Genomic DNA, 18,362 nt, shown 5'->3' on the forward strand with positions numbered 1-18,362 from the left:
TCTGAAATAATATGAGAATGAGTCACTCCAGGCACGTACAAACACTGACTTAGCAGCAGACAAAGCCACTTATTAGTAAACTTATGCAATTCAATTTTGTAAATAATCAAGGAAAAAATCAAGAATTCTGGTCCCTCAGTGCCCCCTCACCTTCCCAAGTACTGTACATGCTGATCTAAAGAGAACTTGCAAAAAGGGGTGAAGTTGCATGATATTTCCCTGAAAATAAGCAGATGCTGGGAATCCGAGTATGCTAGAAAACATTAAAAAAAAAAAAACAAAAAAACAAAAAAACAAACCCTCAGCCCAGCTTTGTTCTGCTGGTAATGTTTCCACAAGAAGAGTCAGTATGTTCAGTAGCTTTCTATTACACAGCAATGAACAAGCTGCATTTCCATACAGTTTTAAGTTTTTAAATTAAGGTCCTGCTGATTTAATGCCTTTTCCAAATGTATACGCTTAATTTCCTGTACAATGTCATTAGCAGCACAATCACACATCTTCTATTCATCTAATCAGGAAGCCCTTTGTTAACAAAGATCAAAACGGTGGCATTAGATTTGCAATATCCCTTTTTTAGGGGGGGAGATATCGTGAGTACTATGGACCCACTACAGATGCAAACATCTATTTCTTAACATTTACATTTTCCACTGCAAATGCTAAAATGCAAAAACAAGGATCACATGTACATAATACACACGTATTATTGCAGTGTGCCATACCCACTATAATGATATTATATGGAAAATGTGAACTTATACAGCATTAGTTACTATACCACATAGAGGAGTTTTGGCCCAGTGACACCAGTAGGAAAAATGATGTCCTTGTTCAGCTCATCATATGGGCACCTTAAATCTAGGTGAGGACAAATGGGGAGGTGATGTGCATGTACAGGCAGGGAACTTATTGCTTGACACGGATCAACAGAGCACTTAGGAAACCAGTGCAGTGGGAAATCAATATGACTCAGGGCCAGCTCTTACTTTGTGCTCTTTTGCCGATGCCAAAAAAAAAAAAAAAAAAAAAATAAGGCAGCCTATCTCACACTTGGATTATTTTGGGTGATATATCTCTCATTTCATTTGTTTTATTATCTTTTATTTTTCTCAGAATGCAGTTGTGCAGTATAGCATATGCAAATAATAATAAGAAGAAATATGCACAGCTTTGCTATTTAGGACACATTTTCTTAAACATCAAGTGGGCTCATTTAAGCTTCTTACAGAAGTTTTTGCCTAGGCAATGATGAATAAATAAGATATGTTTTTAGTTTCTAGTAAAGGTCAAATATCTTTTTCACTGTCTGTGCTCTTATAAGTCATGTAAGTGATGCAGTTCTTAAATTAGGCAGCCAGGTACAGTGAAAGTTCATTAATTAAGGTTATTTGTTACTGATTCAATTTCTATTAACTGGGAACTAATCTTATACTAGACACAAAAGATTTTATACTACCCAGAGATTCCTACAGTAGGATGAAAGAATGAAGTCCATTTTTGCTATCTTTTGAGACATCGTACCATCTTTATCTCACTCTTTAGTCTTAGACATTTTCCTATTTCAAAATCTTCTCTCTCAAAACTGCAGAACTTTTCTTGATTTTGTGGATGCTTGTAGTAAATAAGGAATTTGGTCTCCCATGAGAAATTTGCTGCCTTCCTTAGATGCTTTTTGGGACCCCTCATCTCAAGAAGAGACTCCCCAGGATCAGTCTGTAACGGCTCCAAGCTTTAAGTAATACAGTGTTCTATTATGGTTTCCCATTAGGTCCAAGCTGGTGATTGTACCCTCAACCTCTTCTGTTGGTTAGTCTGGAGAGCTCCAGCATTTACAGGAAAAACTGTCTGCAGGTAGCACACATGCATATTTTTCATATTGTGTTTTCACTTTTGAAAACATTTGTGTTTATTTATCCATATTGACACAGAGTAGAGGAAGAAAGTCTGTTTTAAGCTTTTCTGCTGTTTCCATGCATATAAGGTATGCAGTAAGACTCCTGTAATTATTATGATAATTCAAACCTTGAAAACTAATGGTTTAATCCTGGCTCCTACTGAAATTGATGGCAACATTCCCACTGATACAGGATTGGGCCCAAATGACCCAAACTACCATCCATAACTCACAGGAAAGTTAAAAGGAAGCTTGCCTTAGAAAGGAGAGTAGTATTTGGCCTTCAGAAAGAAAGGTGACTGCAATAAAACACTGCAGACCTTTACTGTGACCTTTGTTTCTCTCAGAGCTTTGGGGAAAACTCTGTTCTTAGTCTCATGAATCTACCCATGGGGCTGAAGGGAGCTGGACAAAACAGGGAGGATGGAGCAACACTGCGCACTCTGAGAGGGAAAGAATTCTAACTGAGGAATCAACCACCTCACAGTCTTTCCCCTCAATCCCTCAGAATCAGGAGTTATACACAGAAATCAAAACTATGTGAATGAACCTTTTTTTTTTTTTTCTGCTGTAAAATGTCCCTTGAGAATACAGAAAGCTTGCACTAAAAAACATGATTCCTGTGAACATAACTTTTCATAGACAACAGTCAAAACTACATGGCAAGGAGCATGCTAAATTCAGTATCTGGTAGAAGCGATCTTCTCAAACTCACTGGGCTTGCCAGGGTGTAGCAGGAAGAATTTGGCCCATCACACAGTCTGGCCAGGCTGCTGCTTTCGTTAATTTTATATGAGTCTTTGTCTGCTGTTTGGCTTTAATATTGTGAAAATCCTATCTCCTCATTTTTTTATTTCAACTCATTGGAGCACCCGCCTGCCCCACAAAAAGGGTATTTGAAGAGAAGTTTGTACGCCACGCTCAAACACAGCCCGGCGTGAGTTTTTAGCGTGTCAGTCAGTGAGTTAGAGGGAAAGGGTAAGGAGAAGCTAATCAGGATGAAATGAGATTAAAGGCTGTCTAATTTTACAGCAACTGTGATCCATCAGCCACTGTGAAAGTGACAGTGGAAATGAATGATGGAGACAGACAGGTGGGGCTGTACATTTCACTGATTTATCCTCAAATGCACTGGGCCTTATTTTATTGAGTGAACATGACCGCATTTATCATGACTGTCATCTAAACCCACTTCCCTCCATTTAAAAAGGTCACTTTACTAGGAGGGAGTAGGATAGAGGCACTTTCAAAACAGATTTTAAATTTAATAACAGATGTTTATAAAACCCTGTGCAAAAATTCTTAACTTTATTAAAGACCGATTTAAAAAGAAGGCGAAAACACGATTAAAAAGAGGAGAAGATAAAAAAAAGCCATGGTCATCTGAGAAACATGCCAAGGTGATAGGTGCCAGGGAAATATGTGAGATAGACAGATATAAATAGAGTAGTTGGCGTGGGCAGAAACCACCTCTCCTAAGTCCTTGCCCCTCATACACGTTTCCCAAAGCTCAGGCTGCCCATGTTTTCCTGCACCAAGAGAACAAACAAGTGCAAACAGCCCTGCTGAAGACAGCACTCCCACCAGTCTCCTTCCCATGCATTTGGTGTATGATTGGTAGGAGACACTCAGTAAGGTAGGAGGGAATTTCTCAGGTACAGATATGTAACATGCAAAGCTGTCTAGGTCAAAACCAAATGGAAGATTTATACTTGAGAATGATCTGGAAGGCAGTGGAGTCCAAGACTGCAGTGGTGTTTGCTAATACTTCATGCGCTGCACTGACATTGTGCAGGAGGTGACACTCAGTTGTTCTTCAGATACAGAGGGAGGTGGAAGACACAGCAGGATCGCATATCAGGATAGATATCTCAAGAAGAAATTCCTCACATATGCCAAAGTTCAGCTAAAAAGTATCAGACAATGTTCTGGGACCCACTTTCAAAACCAGAGACTACAGGTTACAGCCAAATGCTCATGAAATCGAACACTCTCAACTATGAAGCCTGTGAGGTCAACCAAATGCAATGAAGCTTCAAAGGCACCTCCATGATATACCTCAAATACCTAACAAGCAACGTGAGTGCTCTCTGTCTTACCCAGTTTTGCTTAGTTTCTGCCAATTATTGCACATTTAGGAAATGGCATCTGGTTGTTCTCCATAAATTAATTGAAGGGTCATCAGTTCCTCTTTCTCCTTACACCTCCCCCTGTCTATTGTCGCTTTAACAGTAACTACCAGGGAAGAAGGGAAAACTGGAATAGCACTTCTCAAGACAGAAGAATGAGCTCTGGTCCCAGAAGATTTGAAATCTGTGAAATAGGCTATAGCCATTCCTCTGCTCTGCTAAAAACACCTTTCAGAAATTCTACTTGATTCCTCAACACAAAACAACAACACCCCCCCCTCCAAAGAAAAACAAACAACAAACCAAAACAACCCCAAACCAAAAAAACCCCAAACCACAACAACAAAAAACCCCAAACCCACTTATTTTCCACTGCCCTGAAGCACTCAACTGCTTGAGATAGAGGAGGTAGTGTAAGGAAAGCCAAGAAATTTCTTCCTCAACTACTGCACAGCTTGAGCATATCCCCTTCAAGACTCAGTACACACCAAGAAGTCATGCTCAGCATCTCTAATCACCTGTGCAGATGACGCAACAGAAGAGTGTGTTTACAGAACAAAGATGTCATTATCAGAGGACGTACGGATTCAATAATGACCTTCCACAATATTAATAGCCTATCCTGTTGACTACATAATATTCAACTACTGCTTCTTGAAAACTGGTTATTTCTACAGCCCTGAAGAGGGCAGTGCTATGAGAGATGTCTCTTTCCAGTACAGAAGGCACCTACAGACTCACTTTAGGAGATTGTGATTTGCTCATGGCAGAGACGCAATATTCATGCAGAGACAAAATATTCATTTCATTCCCAACTCTATCAGCAAAATGCTGGGCAGACCACAGCTGTTCAAATTATTTCCTGAGAACAAAATATCAGATACTGTTCACCTTTTTGTGTTTCATACATCATTTGCAGAAAGACTATGCATTTATTACAGAAGGTTACTTGTTATTTCTCACCAAGAAGGTTATATAAATAAACACTGTGATTCCTCTGTGAATTGCTCTCTTCAATTCAAAGTAACTGTGAGGAAAGACTGACCACAAGAAATATGAAATTATAGCCTCGGTGAATGTGGTGGTAGTTTTGCACTGGCTTTAAAGGCATCAGATATTAATCCACTGGTATTTTCTGCTCAAAATATAATGAAAGAAAGTTAAGAGAATGTGCAACATAGATGGAAAATACTCTTATCAATACTCCTGGCTACAAGGAAATACATGCCAGATGCTTTTTCTTAGTAACATACTAATGCCAGCCTTGAGTCTGAGCTCAACTCACTGGGGGAAGCCTGGGACCATCCAACAGCAGTTATCATAAGCAGGAAGTCTTATGATGAAGCACTGCGCCTCAAAGTCACCTTTGAGGGAATATAACAGATACATCTCTGGTCCAGCTGCACCACTGAGAACATCATCAGCTCAGATGGAAACTTCATCATCTCTTCCTTCCCATGCCAGCTTTGTGACAACTTCATTCAAGCCATCAGAGGTAAGATGGGCACAGAGCTGCTGAGCTAATCTAGGATACAGCCCATACTTCTACTGAGGCTACAGGATAACATAAGCACCAAGAAAGAGTCATCTGAGTAGATCAAAGTCCATTCACAATACACTGAATGACATTTCATAGTAATTATGGTATTTCTCATTGTGAAGGTATTTCTTAATGCATTTTTCTCATTCAAATTTCAGGAGTTATTCTTTTATACATTCTCTGGAGTAACACCAGTCAGACTTTTCCAGAGGTCAGGGAGTTTCTTGGTTTAGTTGTTTTAGTGAGCTAAAATTTTTATATGTGAGCATCTAAAATAAGACACTTAAATTCATGGTGACACACCAGATCAGGAAAACATAACGTCAGAAATAGCTGGCATGCTCAGCTCCCCCCTGAGATAAATTGCTTTAAAGTTACTTGGATGAAAGTTCTGAGCACAGACCTGTTTCCATGGATGAAATTTAGCCTATGGCAGAATGTTCAGTTGGGTTTTCAGCGACATACACATTTGGCTGTTTGCATGAACAAATTTTATCCATACTTTTTAAAAGCTGCGAGCACTCATTTGGATTTCATTTGAACAAAGCTGCCTACCTGGATCAACAGTGATTAAATAAGGTAGGTAAATACTGCATTCCCACCTTAAAAACTGATGGTCCTGTATCAAAAACCTGACACAATCTTCCCCATGAAGTGCATAGAAAACATATACACATTCTGCTGTGCTCCCCTACTACCTTCCCCATGGGAATGACTCCATGCAACTGAGCTGCTGATGCAGGTCTGAGAAGCTCCTGTAAGTGAACATACCAAAAACCCTGGCACAACTTGGAGCAGAGGATGCAATGCATGGTCCTGTGGAAAGGTTCCAAGTTAGAATTTTTCTTCTTTTATTACTCTCTGCTTACCCACCTACCAGCTGAAGGTTGCCCCTTGCCATCCAGATGCCCCAGGGATTTCCACAGACCATTTATCAAGAGACACTTGTCCACCACCATGAGTTATGCAATGTTTACCTCAGTGATGGTTGCTCCCCAGTAGAATATCCTGTGTACCTACTCAGGCCTGGGTTTACAACTGCTGAAGTGGAGCCCAACATGTATTCCTGGGAAATGACATCTTGTCACATCGTAACAGTCTCATGATGTGACATTTTGCACAACAAAAGCTTCTCATGGACGAAATGATGAATAGTCCCTGATGGGAGAAATCCACTGCAGAGTTGCTAGAAAGCTCTGGAAAGAAATACTATTTTGTCCCACTGGGGGCTTTCAGATTCTCCGAGATGTCAGCTCAAGGACAAGCATTCCCTTCTCAAACAGTGCCATGGGGCAGAAAACCATAACCAGGAACGGTGTGTTAACGCCCAGCTGCTTGTGACCAGTTGTATTCATTTATGGCCTGATTTCTACCTGACCTTGAGATGCACACATTCTCCTGGTTTCCTCTGAAGGCAAACTTTCAAGCTCAAAACAATCACAGTCCCTCCTTGTGTTTCCCTGGCTGGATCCTGTTGATGCTCCTTGGGGACTCATGTCTTTGAAGGCATTCATCACATGCAGCAATATCTTACTTGGCCTCTACCACCCCAAAACCCAAGATTTCCACAATCTTCTCTCTCAGTCTCACTACTTCCTACTCTGCTCTCAGCTCTTAACTGACATACTATTTTAGAGTTATTCTCACTAACTCTCAGTCATTCCAAGGAAAGAAAAATGTGATTTTCCATTTGGAAAATTCTACATGGAGGAAGGATATACCCATATTTCACCTTATTAAAAAAGCAGTTTTGATACACCTAAGTTCATTCATAACATAAAATGCAATTCACTGCTAAAATTCACTACTACAGATTTTTCAAAGTTTTAATTTTAAATACTTCAATATTTGCAAATGAAAGGTTTTCTTTACAAGAAAGTCCAGCCCACCCCTAAAGCAATAGACCTGAAGCAGAAGGTGTTGGAAAGATCTGTCCAATGCCTATCACCTGGAAAAAAGATCTACCTTTCCCAGAAGATATATACTTCATATGCATGTCTGAAGAAAAGCCTGAAGCTCCAACATTCTTAACTTCCAGCATGCCCAATTACAGCATGCAGAAGCAGGACTGTCCACACAGTAGCTAGACAAATACAAATACAGAAGGAAGCACAGGAATTGAACCATTTAAATTAGGTAACAACCAGGTTGGTATCTCCAACAGAAACAAGGCAGAAATGTTTCTCTCCTAGACCTCTCTCCACAGCTGAGCTCCTAAGGAAGGGAGAGACAGACCCACAGAAAATTTTAAAATTCAGGGCAGGAAATCACCTAGGCAGCAAAACCACAGTTACATAAAATTTGCACAGATTTACTTTGTAAACCTATACACAGAAGACAAAATCAGAATGTATAGCTGAAAATGATCCATTAATAGATGTGGACTAAATTTATGTTAGTTTTCTTCTGCTTTGTATGCAAACAGTACTGTTTAATATTTTCATTAAAAAACAGCTGTGAAAAATGTGTCGTGATGCCTACTCGTAACAATCCAGAAAATTCACTCTATACAAGTACTCATACCCCTGTGTTCTCAAAAAACTTTGGTGGATTTAGAAAGCATCCAGTCAGAAAACAGACAGAAACCCACATTTCTCAAAACTGAATACCAAGCTGAGTATCATAGCACAAGTAGCTGCTATTTAAATCAAGAGGTGTCAAAATTCATGGGCTGAACCACGTTCACACGGAATCACAAGTAATTCACAAATCACAAAACTATGGTCATAGAGTGCTGACAAACAGGAGGAAAGGTCATGTTAATTCAAATCACTGGCCATGCTGGCTCTGCCGGATTCAACACAGACAGCAGATTAAAGTAAAGCTGTTGTGATCAATCCCAAAGACTTAAAATATACCTAACTGTGTATTTTATAATATAATTATATATTTAATATAAGTACCCTCAAACAGCTTGCATCTTTTGTTGAAGACACTTATTTTGCAAAGAGAATTGTTCAGGAAGGTATCGTTTTCAGTTAGTTAGGTGAAGGGAAGCGAGGACTGAGACACAGAGTCTGCATGAACGAAACTGGGACAGCTGTACTACTAAACACAGCTTGGACCAGGTTCTGGTGGAGACTGAATTGAAGAAGGGCATGAAACTGAAAAGGGCAGGGATGGATCAGGACAGGTCAGAGGGGATGCAGCAAAAGTACTGGGACTGAAGGAAGAGACAGCAAAATCTGCAAACACAGCAGCACATACTGATCCAGAACTCCAAGTCCTGCAGTCTTCAAATTCCTCTGCTGTCAGCACATCTGGGTGGAACCCAGTCATATTTACACCCCCTGGTTCACAGGAGAACTTTCTTCCTGAATGTCCAGTCCCGTCCCATGACACCAGCGGTCTGTGGAAACTGCCACTGCAAAAAACACTTCAGCCCCTTCTTGTCTCAGGATCCATCATTCTTTGTGATGGCAAATGCACTCATGAAGCCAAGAAATTAACAACCGAGAAACCACACTATTTTTTTAAGGTGCTTTGAATTTAACCCTGATCTGTTCCCCACTACGCTTCCCTGACAGCGCACACAAATTGGAGTGAGCAGGAGTGCAAGGCCACAAGAAGAAGGGAAGGGCTAATTAGCAGCAGCACCAGTTTGGATCACCTTGTAATGGTTGTGTAATTACAACCTCAGCACATAATACCAAGCCAATGAAATGGGTTTCACCCAGGGTTGCTGTGGCCCTGTCCCTCTTACAGCCCAGGCAATCCAGGCCACTCCTCATGCTAGTACAATCTCTCCTCAGAACTCCCCAGTGAGTCCTTTCAAAGCAAGAACTGGCACAAAAATGATCCTGAAAAATAGAAAGTATATTTTAATTTTTGTTTAAGCTGGTTTTTTTTGTTGTTGTTGTTGTTGTTGTTTTGTTGTTTGTTTTTGTTTTTGTTTTTGTTTTCTACACCTACCCATTTCTCCTGTTCTGAGAACACTAATTATCTGTACTTTATTTTCAGAGCCTGATTTGATCCCTGTGCCTGATATGCAGGAGCACTCTGTGCTCACTGCTGTAATAGAAGTAGGTGGGAGAGGCTATCTGGAAAGCATAGTCTGAGAGGTCTTGAAATAGGCATCCCAAAATAAAGAATACCTTTTACTTCAATCACACTGCACCTCTGTTCCTCATCTGGAAAATGGGAACAATGGTAGACCATGCTCCCCACAAAGAGGACGGTACAAAACTACCACAGTGAATGTCCATGAAGCAGTTGGCCTCTCTTGTGAAGTCTGTGAAGAAAACCTTGTGAAAAAATTCTGTCTTCTGAAGAATATTTCAGAAGCATGTGACAGACAGGATCTACTTGCTGAAAAAAAAAAAAAAAAACAACAGAGGAGAAATGCTGTGAGCAGAAATGCAGCGCAGTCCCTTCTTGTGCACTGACGTGTAACAAAGAATAGTGTGTGATATCGTTGGAGATTTTATCTTAGCGCTTATGCAAACAGAGGCCGAATTAAGGTTGCAGAAGCAGCTTAATTCTCACATTTCTTAACTCCAGAGGGCTTAGTGTCGCCCTCTTAGTGTCTAACACTCTCTGCAAGCTGGGTGCGAGTCCCTCGTGTGTGATTCACCCCCGGTGTGACAGACAGCTAACACCTTGCCGCTGCTTCAGCATCTCCGGACCACCCGACAAGGTGTTGCGGGGCCTGAAGTCTATGGAGCCCATGGCCGGAGTTGCAGGAGCCTTCCTCCTCCTCCTCCTCCTCCTGCTGCTGCTGCCGCATTTCCTTCCCGCCGGCAGTGTGAGGCTAAGCCACTAGATGGGGTGCGCTGTGCTCGGCTCCCCCTCCCCGGGGAGAGGCGTTTCGATCATCTTTTGGCTTCAGGTTTTGCAGCCAACCAAAAAACAAAAGAGGTGAAACGCAGCACAAAAAAAAAAAAAAAAAAAAAAAAAAAAAAAAAAAAAAAAAAAAAAAAAAAAAAAAAAAAAAAAAAAAAAAAAAAGGGCATAGCCAGCTTCCTCCCAAGCAGTTAACTTCTGCTTGTTCCTCGTGTTCGGCGTGAAAGGGAAGAAATCAAACGGAGTTCACAAACCCCCGGGAATGCTCGGTGCATCAATCCTGGCGGATGCTGCGCCCCGCCGGCTCCCGCTGCCTGCAGTGGGCATGGCAGGGGCTCAGGCTTTGGCACGGGGATCAGTCATACCTGCTTTGCCTCCTCTTGTCTCAGCTCCTCGAACCCAGACTGCGCAAGGATCAGTCCGCGATTTCTCTGGCAGTCCACACACATCTGCTTTTCTACTCCCCGCGCCAGTCCCAGTGAAATACAGCAGGCACGGGTCCCGTCCCCACCAATACGCCGCCAAATCTCTCCCCCTCTCTCTCTGAAAAATGATCTGGAAGCTGGGTAAAGACAACATGCTCGCTTTTAGCAAAGAGCATGCTTCCCCATTACAGGGGTAAGGAAGAGGAAAGAGGACGTGAGGAAAGTCCAACACAAAAAGATAACCACAGAATTAAGGGGGAAAAAAATCTTTTCTAAAAGAATCATTCCTTTCCAATGGAAAAACGGTGCTTCACTCAGTTAGTCCCCAACTGAACTGCATAATGGTGGCCAGAGTACAGCTCTCTTCTCATCTTCCTGAAGAATGAATGAAGCTGAAGCATGTCTAGTCCATCGAGGAAGCAGTGAGGGGACTTGTATTTACCTGCATTTCTACCACTACTGAATTATGCCTTCTCTAACTCTTTCCCAACAGCTCACAAGAAGAATTGTCCCTCTGAAGGCACCATCCATCCCGGTAACAACACTTACATTAAACCTGTATGTGAAATACAACCAAACAGTCCTTCCCAACATCCAGCTTCTTCCAGCTTCCCACAAAAATACCAGCATCCAAGATCCCCTGCACAGTTCCATCTCATGACCTGGCCCAGCCTTGAAAGCTTCCAACAGACTCCTTCTCCATGGCCAAGAGAAGGAGAGCAAAAAGACAGGATGATTTTGAAGTCAGTCTTCTCCTTGTATGGTATGAATGGGCAAAGTCCTCCTCCTCCTCAGCAGAGGAAGACTACCTGAGAGTAGCTGCTGGGGATGCCCCTAACACAGGCAGGGGTAAACACACCCTCCGTTCTCCTCTTTAGCCCAGAAATGGAACAGCTTGGATTTTGCACTCTGTCACAGACAATACTGCACACACTGATTTCCCTGCAAGTGTCCCAGAAACCACCTTCAAAGAGCCACATGCAGGGGTATTACCCAAGTGGCAGTCCAGCATTTGGATTTCAGAGGATTGCACTTTAGTTGTGAACTGGGAGAGGAGCACAGGCAGACAGATACGTGCTTGCGCAACAGTGTGTCCTGTCACATACCCTGCAGGTGAAAACTCAATTTAACTTTCATTCCTAATGAATTTGGGCTTTCACAAAGAGAAACAGATGTAAAAACGGGGCAGAAAAAGAAACACAAAGGAAATAGAATAAGAAAGTGCATTTGAGCTGTTGTTTTTTTTAATTTATTGCAAATATGCTGATAAAATGTGCAGTGCATCACTGCTGGACATTAATGCAGACTGATCCTGCCTAAGGAGTTTGCAGTCTTTATATAAATTAATAGACAGTATAATCCTAAGTGCAGTGCATTTGATCATATATATTAATATGGAGACTGCTGATCCACATCTGGCTAAAATAAATGTGTTTTTACACAAATTAGGTTACCAGTGATACAAACAGTTGTGGTTCATACTACAGAGCACGAACAGATGATCAACACTATTGCTTTGGTGCAGCACTCTGCTTGAGGAAGTCACCACTTATCAGCTGGGCTGTAGTAATTGCTGCCAGCCTTTTACAATTAGAAGAAGCCACTAGCTTAAACTATCTTAAGCACCGATTATATTGTTTAAATGAGCACATTTTACCTTACATTTGTAACCACTTAGGAGCACTAGCAGGCATTTCAGCTGAACTACTGGGTCCTACCTTGGGGAAAAGCAGATCCGATGGATCTCTTGCAATCCTTTGGCCACAACAGAATTACAAAAGATACAGATTCAATAAACTTACACAGGTGACAAACAAGAGCAGTAACCGCCTGCAAAATGAGCTGATGAAAGCAGCCTACTCTTTATGCCAGTGTACCCTGTTTATACAGTACTAAAACTCTGAAGTTTTGCCCTGACTGTACATATACCAAGAAGCAGTATGGAATATTTCTTGCAGAAATAACTTTGTTAAATTTCTGTAGCATCCCTAAAGTCAGACTTTAGCCATTAAGTCTGTGAAAACAGCTCCATGTGATCAGCTGTATGTACGCTTTCAAATGGTAAGTCCTCTGATTTATTTTCTGGCATAAGTCCTTTTTGGTGTTCTGCAATATGTGGAACCTCTGAATGACTGCAAAAACATTTTTGGGACACTTGCTGAGATCTGTTTCACTGGATCTTCACAAATAAATTTATTCCTATTGCAGCACCAGGGTGCATAAACATAGTTTTGATAAAAACAAATACTAAGCAAATATACAAAATTTTTGTCTTCAAATCATGTTACTTTGAAGGCTTAGTTATTTTTTCTCTACTCTACAGTACAAGTGCTGATAACCCAAAACGTTTTCAAAAATTACAAGCCAGATCACTATATCCGAGACACTACATATGCTTTATGCCCCTTCAATTTACTTTCCTCAATTTGCTTTCAATTGACTTTTAATTTTCAACCATAAGATCAAAACCTCCCATTTGAAAACAATCAGTTGAATCACACAGCTTTGTCTTAATATACTAAATGTGCAAGATCAGAGATAAAGTTGTTGGCAACACAGCTAATGTAACTCTGCAGCAAGTTCCCTGAAGTAATCAGAATTAGGTACTCAGTTACGCTTTATCTGGGCCCATGACAAAGGGCAGCATTATTGTTGTGCTCTGAGGGGACAGTCCCAGGGTAGAACTGTGAGTGCTGAAATTGTTATGGCACGGTGTAGTGATAACTGACCCAGCCCCAATTGGTGTGGTCTCAAGTTCTCCTTTGTTTTAAAGCTCCCAGTTGGTCAAGGGCTCGAGTTCAGTAGGCACTGTATTCACCAGTGGCAGGAAAAAATGCATTAAAAAGGCATATATAAATGATCAAAAATGGGTGAATTGAATATTTCTTTACAGTTTTTAGTATCTGTCTGTGGATTGCTCTACTGGATAACCACAAATCATTTATAAGTAGAACAGACATAAAATTATCCATACATTTCACCCATAGATTTCACAGAGTGATATGAATTTGGTCCACATAATTCTCTTTGCTTACCTCTAATAGCCCAGACTCTCATTTGCTTGTGTGGGTTTTTGTCCTGCTACACTTGCCTGACTTTTTTGCACCAGCCTCTGGAGGCCACCCAAGAAGGATTCCAGCTGTGGACTCATGAGCATCTCTGGTGTCTGCCCTCATTGTCCAACCCAACCAACCAAAACCAGTCACTCCTCAACCCCAGCTGCACCCTCTGTAGGGCTCCAGACCCTCCAAACTGATGTGCAATCATTCGTTTCCCACTTTGGTGCTACTTTTGTAGCCTTGCTTTTGTGAAGAGAAAGAGGATTCCCATCCCTGCCTTTGCACCCCTGGGCCACTCCAGCAGTCACTGAGGCCTAACCCAGCAGCACCCTGCAAAACCTCTAAGCCTCAGGGGAAACACTGAGCCCTCAAAAACATTTTTTGCATACTGCTAAAAGGCAATCAGGGACTTCAGAAGAAGAGGTAAAAATCATGGTATCGAGATGTAGCTTCATTCCCATTGAACCGCACTGCTTTGTGCCATGTAAAGCCAGAACATTTTCCCCTCTGTTATTTTCTCTGATGACAATGAATTATTTTCCAATACTGAAAGTTTCAAATGAAAGCCCTGAAGTGACTGCAACTACTTCAGGTGGGCACCAATGCTTTACCTGGGGGGGAACCCCTTTCCATGGCAGCCTTGCCTCTCTGACGGAAAGCCAAGCTGCTAAAATAAAGCTGCTGGAGTGAAGCCAAATCATGGCTTCAGGAAAACGGATGCTATGTCAGGGCTTTATTGATGTTGTAAATCTTTGCAGTTAAGAAAAATCAAATTTCTGAGTGCTGAAGTGCTCATTTCTTGGAGCAGTGCTAGAGACAGCATGGGAGCTGACAAAAGGACAGTGGCTCCAATCTTGCTGGGTGAAATATGTCCTGGTGCAGAAAGCCCCTAAAACACCCCGTGCATTAACAGGACTTAAGCTGGAGGCTTGAGTATTGGATAAACCCTTACATGGGACATCTCTGCTCTGAACATGTCTCTCTTTGCTGGAGCTGAAGTTAATGGGAGCCAGTAAATGCCCAGCTGATTCCAGCAGTCGTGATTCTGCTGAATAAAACAAAGTTTAAACGAGCTTGTGCAGACATTAGTGGTAATGCAGCTGGGAGACAAGGGCTGCACGGGGACTAGCCAGAAGGCTGGGATTTGGACACCACAGCTCTGTGCTACTGGCTGCCATGGTACTTAAAATAATTGCAGTCCTCTGGAGAGAGTGTATAGATAAACTCTGTCCTATGTTAATGCACCATCATATAGAGTTGTTTACAGGCAGTACTTAGTAAAGTACTTAAGCATGTATTTAAACAGGCTGCTGAACATCAGTATGATTAATACTCTGCTGAATTAGAGATATAATATGAATACATTTTTCTGCTGTTGCAGTTTTTCATTACATACACTTACAAACTGGACATAAGGATTTTCTTTCCGTTTTGCATCCAGCAAATGAGTTAATTTGGGAGTCAAATTCTGCCTTAGCTATGCCTGCACAAAGCCTTTCATATGTATGAGGGCAGAAGACTTCTTTTTAATTGGACTTGTTTTTTTTCTTGATTATAGACTAACAAAAAATAATTTTTTTTCTTTCTGATCCTGCAGCTCTTTGACATTCCTTTCATGTCACTTCAATCAGAAAAGTATCTTTTACATATGGTGAGTATGTTGTGTTAGTTAAGGCCATGCACATGCAGCAGCTGCAATTCTTGACCAGCAAGCAAGCAGCTGCTGTTGAGTGCAGACTGAAGCCACACACTTTGTTATTCTGCATGTAAAACTGGGGCGGGGGGGGAGGGAGGAGAAGAGAAGAAACATGGCTCTTACATCACTCATCATGGTAATTCTATTTAAATATATTTTAATGATTTCTAACAACATAATTTGCCAAGCCTCCCCACCTCAAAGTGATGCAAGCAGATCTCTCTCTCTCAATTTTTCCTATGCCGCTTAGCCTAGGAGGAACATTTGCCATATTCTAGTAAGTTTTGGAGTCAAAGCTTTTTTCAATCCATACCTATATATACACACACACATATATATATTTTAAATAATCAGGACTCAAAGCATTGGCCTACTTATATACATCAATGTCATCACTGCAGAACCATCACTTGCATTTACTTGCAGTTTCTGCTCACAAGGAAACAAGCTTGATTTAACAGTTTTAGCCATAGCCATCTCAAGAGTTGAAGACTCCCCCCCCTCCAAATTAAAGCTAAATCGTGTGCATTAAATACATTATCTACTTGTAATAAAAGGGGAATATTTAAAATGATTCAGTCACAGATAATTTGTTGCTGCAAACGACAGGCTCACATCAGCCACTGGCTGCTCTGAGTGTTTGCTGAGCCCAGGGAACGCTCAGGTAGGCTTACCCACTTCATGGAAAACAGATGTTTGCACTGTGGTAAAGATTCCTGCTCCCTTTCATGATCTTAAGGATCCTGAGTGGGATCTCCCATGCCAAACAGCTGAGGTGGGTGCTGTGTTTGCTCACTCACCTAAGCCTTCACATGCAGGTTAGTCCAGGGCACTGCAGCAGGAAACCAGCCACCACTCCAAGCCAAAAACATGGCCCAGTTTATTTCACACTCAGCCCCCAAAAAGCTGTAATCAGAGTAATTCTCCAGAACAGCTCTGGAGGGGCTCAAAGGCATCCCCTTTTTTCAGCCTAGGGGTGATCAATTCACAAGCAGAGGCAGCATAGTTGTGGGGCAAGGAAGAGCAGCTCATCCTACAGCTGCCTTTGTTGCTCCTGTCTGGAAAATATGAGAAGAGACCACTTCTCTAGACTGATGGGAAAGCATATGTTAAAGCAATTAATTAATTTGCCCTAAAAGATTGAAGCCAGGCCAGGATTTGTCCCTTTCTCAGCTCAGTCTGATTGTAAGCAATGGGATTTCCACCATTTCCCATGGGAGATTATTCCACAACCTAATAGATCTCAATGTCAGGAAGTTTTTTCCTGATATTCAGCCATAATTCATATCCATGAATTATGAGCTACTGTCGACATCACATCCATTGAGGCATTCCTAGAGCCTGCTTCATTTAAAATTATATGCTCTAGTTATGCAGGGTTTCTGTGTACTAGGGCAAAATGCTTTTTCTGCAGGTTAATTCATTACTATTCAATTTGTTAACACTTTTTTCCTCGGTGTGAACAGTCATTCTGCAGTTGCATACCCTGTATAGTAGCACAATCCCCATTTGGGAGTAGAATCACAATACATAAATATGACAAAACAACATACCAAAACCCATCCCTGTAAAGACATATTAGTCTTTTCTTGCAAATACTCCAGCATTCAGTTAAATCAAAGCAGTAGCTTATACACCTGGTATGAGACAGAAAGCTTAGAAAAAACCCTTCTCAAGTATGTAATAAATTTTATTTCTGTCTTAAACAGAGTGAAGGTAGGGGAGTAGGGGGGGGGCAGTAGGGAAAGGGAAAGGGATGGGGAAGAGAGAAAGGAACTTAAGCTGTGAGAAAATAGAGGAAAATTGAAAAGAGAATGACTTCCTATAAACAATGAGCCTCTACAACACAGTAAGAACATACAACAGCAAATAAAGTCAAGGATGCAAAATGTTCACTTCTAACCAATAAAGCGCTTAGAAAAATGGAGAATGCTAAGGCAGGCTTCAGAAATCTGTATTGCAAGTGATTGTGTACAAAACACTTCTGAGAAGGAAACTGCCTTTTAAGAACATTTGAGAGGAGAAAATTGATAAAATGTGCCATTTTCTCAAAGAAATCAGAGGATTTCAATGAGAGGGTTTTTTTATTACATTTTACCTAGCAATGTTCTGCCATCCTGTTTGCAACCCACTTTACATAAATGCCACAATAGCCACTGGAAACAGAAATGATTTCCAAAGTAAGAAACTAGAAACACACCTGAGTTCATTTTCATCTCCATATGTGCCTAGTTCCCATTAATGCTACATAAATCCTTGAGCAAGTATGTAAGAATAAACACACAAATTTTACCTGGAATCATCTACAAAACAGAAAACAATGTTTGCAAGGAGCACTGAATTTGCTCAGTGACATACAATTTTGTGTTAAAGTTATTCCAGATGGTTGATTTTTTTAGAGACAGTGGCCAAACAGTATTGAGGGACCTACACAAACAAGTTTGGTGAGAACATTTTGGCAATGTAGAAATTCTGTGACTTTACTGAAATCTGTATCTAGCCAGGTGGGACACTTTCTTTGGACAAAAGACAGGACAATGCAGCTCCCAGTTCCTACTGGACCAGATGTGTGTACACAGCAGACAAACAATGCCCACAGGCTGAGATGGACTCAAAATGTTGCAGAGCCCCTAGGATAGCATTAAGCTAACCTATCTACATTCTGTTGACCACCTAGTGAAATCATAGCAATTTGGCATTTGTAGCTAAGCAGTTTCTGGTTCACAGTTAGCCTTGCAAAGACTGACAAAACTTTCTTTGGTGGAGCTGTGAAATACCCCTTGGGACGTATGTAAAGAATTCACAAGCTAAAAAATTGTGCTCTAACTGCAACC

At 41.2% G+C, this 18,362-nt stretch overlaps 1 protein-coding gene across 1 annotated transcript in view; it reads right to left on the bottom strand.

Annotated features, from left to right (window-relative positions):
• Positions 1-18,362, bottom strand: part of KLHL14 (kelch like family member 14) — a 57,475-nt gene that overhangs the window by 15,837 nt on the left and 23,276 nt on the right. The window lies entirely within an intron of this gene.

Source organism: Sylvia atricapilla, chromosome 1 (assembly GCF_009819655.1).
Source record: "Sylvia atricapilla isolate bSylAtr1 chromosome 1, bSylAtr1.pri, whole genome shotgun sequence".
NCBI lineage: Eukaryota > Metazoa > Chordata > Aves > Passeriformes > Sylviidae > Sylvia > Sylvia atricapilla.